Raw genomic sequence first — 3,125 nt, forward strand, 5'->3', positions numbered from 1 at the left:
AGAAGGGACTTACCACCAAGAAAGAAGAACCGGGGTAGAACATGTTCTTTGAACCTGGGGTCCTTGTGCTGATAACCTCCTTGACTCAGGAGAAGATCAATGCCGAGACACATGGAGACATCCAAAGAACACCAGGCCACACATGGTGAAAAAGACAAGGACCTTTTTTCAGAGCTGACACAGAGAGAAAGCCTTCTCATAGAACCAGTGCTCTGAATTTGGACTTTTAGCCTCTTGAATGGTGAGAGAATAAGTTTCTGTTCGTTAAGTCAAGCCGTGTGTTATAGCAGCATTAGACAGATATGATACAAATGTTCCTGGCATTTTGTAAATGAGGAAAACAGAGACCTGGGGTGATTAAGAAACATTTTGGAGATCATACAAATATCATGTCAGAATTTATGTTTGACTTCTGAGCATCATTACTGGAAATATAGCCTTAAGTAAGTTATCCGACTATTTGATTAAAATGAAACAAGCAAAAAAAAGAAAAAGAAGAAGTGAGGAGAGATGCACAAGAACACCCATACTTGCAGACAGTACCCACTTGACCTGGCTTCAATGGCTGGATGATCAGAACACAACTAGAGGAAGAAAGAAGGAAAAAGAATAATCCGCTACAGTTTGATGAACTTGACCTATACTTACGGATATAGTAGCTCAAAAGTGGGAATGAATCTTTCCAGCGAGGATCATTCCCACCCCCTCAGTACACAAGGTTGACAGACATGGGCAACTTAGACATTGGCTACCCAAAATAGGGGTGCTACAAAGGCAAAAAGTGACCGGCTTACAAGCTTTCAAGAGGGAGCCTAGGTACAGAGGGTGCTGGGGAAGGTAGAATCTTCACTGAGTGGTTTCCAACCTGTCTGGATGGGGCTGATGTAAGGCGATGGGGATAACACTCTTGTGGTTCAACAGTGAATAATTACTATTAGGACTGACTGTGAGGGTCAGAAATGTAAAGGTGGATGTTTTGTAACAAAAGGAGGGGAGTGGTTGATCTTACAGTTCAGGAGCAGAGGACCCTGGGACCATCAAGGGAGAAGAGCGGAGTGTGGGACCCTATCCAGAGAAGCAGTGACACCGGAGATGGAGGCAGAGACGATGCCATGGAGAGATGGAGTGGCTAGGGACTCTGGACTCAGGGAAGGAGAGGGGCTATGTGCTGATGACTGGGGGGCAGGCTTGCAGGGTGTACACATTTTGGTTGTTTGATGATGCAGGGAGGAGATTGTAATCATTGCAATGAAACGAAATATGATAGGATGAATGTAAAGCTGATGTTCTCCCATGTAAACTATTACTCAATTCACAATAAAAACTTAAAAATAAATAAATAAAAAATAAAGGCCTAAAACATTCTGGCAACAACTGCCAACAATGGTCCTCGGGGACAGGGCTCAGCCAACCAGCCAATACCAGGATCCCCCTTAAACTACAGTCCTGAGGAATGGGGTAAAGGGGAGCAAATCAGACCCACATGTGTGAACCTGGATTACATTATGCTAAATTTTATGATGAGTCCTGGCGTGGCACTACTGGTGAAGCACTACACTGCAAGGTCGGTTTGAACAGCAAGGTCAGCAGTTCAAACTCACCAGCCACTTCTTGGAAACTCCAGGCAGGGTCACTATGAATCAGAACTGACTCTACGGCACTTAACAACAGCAATTATAAAAAGTCAATAAATGACTTTCACACTAAAAACAGAAAAAGAAACATGTCTTTGGTGAATATGTATAATTTGTAATCAGGAAAAAAAAATGAGCTTCATAAATTTTTCTTCTAAAATAAACCCCACAAACACACTCACAGCAAGGGGGCCCTAATACCTGTGACTACCTCTCTTCCCAGACCCCTCCTTGTCATCCCAAAGCTGACTCCTATCTCCTGTCTGAGCCATTGGTGAGGCTTCAAGGCCCTAAAATATTTGTTTTAAAAATAAATATAGAGAAGACTTCTGGCGCTTCCCTGACCAGGCAGCACAGGTGCACAGGCTCCAGGATAGGGTGGGCTGTATCGCACAGGGGAGGCCCCCACCTGGTAGACAGTCAGCCTTTGGGCAAACATAAGACTTCAGCCTCCAACATTGTGGACTTGCTTTTTTAAAGGGTCGGGCTTCTGGGGAGTTGTGGGCATTTTTGGCCTGAGCTCAGCTCCCACTCTGGGACAATGCCCCGCCCACTGCAGTGTTGGAACAAGAGGGTTGAGCAGACCCGTTTGGAGGGCGAGTGCGCCTGGAGAGCCGGTGGGGCCATAGGAACTGGCACAGTCCTGTGTTGGGCGGGGGTGGGGGGGCCTCATTGCCACGGGCTGCATTGTCTGCGTGGATGTAGGGCGGGTTGGGTGCCCACGGTGCAGGGAGACAGAGAGAGGCATTTTTTGATGTCGTCAGACAGGAACGCCATCTGCCTGCAGCCACTAATCCCACCCTCCACCCCCTCTGCCTAGGCTAGCCCTCTGCCCAACCTCCTAGGCTCAGGCCCGCCCAGCAAGGCACAAGCCAGCACAAGCGGAGATGCTTTGAGGTGGTTTTTACCACCAGCAACAAGGCAATCCTGCTGTGGCTCTGCAGGTTAAGGGACCAAACTGCAGAACCTTTTGAACTGCAAGGTCAGTGGTTCGCACCTACCAGCTGCTCCTTAGAAACCCTATATACAGGGTCTTTTTTTTTTTTTCTTTTCTATTTGCTCTGCGAGTTAAGGGACCAGACTGCAGAGCCTTTTGAATTGCAAGGTTGGTGGTTCGAGCCCACCAACTGCTTCTTAGAAACCCTATACAGGGTCTTTTTTGTTGTTGTTGTTCTTTTTGTGTGTGTGACGAGATATTGCCTTATTTAATCTCGTTGTTCTTTCTGAGGCTGAATTCTTTTTTTTTCTTTTTTTTTTCTTTTTTGTCTTGCTTTGTTTTTATCTCATTATTGCTTTTGTTTTTGACTTTGCTTTTGGTTTTGTTTTCTACCCGACTGGTGTTGCTTGGCTGTCACATAGCCTCCCTTCTGCTATCGGAAAACTCCGCTTTTGGTTTTGCCTTTGGCTTTGTTTTCTACCCAACTGGTGTTGTTTGGCTGTCACATAGCCTCCCTTCTGCTATTGGAGGACTCTCTGTCCCCCTACATTACA

Source organism: Chrysochloris asiatica, unplaced genomic scaffold, assembly GCF_000296735.1.
Source record: "Chrysochloris asiatica unplaced genomic scaffold, ChrAsi1.0 scaffold00023, whole genome shotgun sequence".
Taxonomy (NCBI): domain Eukaryota; kingdom Metazoa; phylum Chordata; class Mammalia; order Afrosoricida; family Chrysochloridae; genus Chrysochloris; species Chrysochloris asiatica.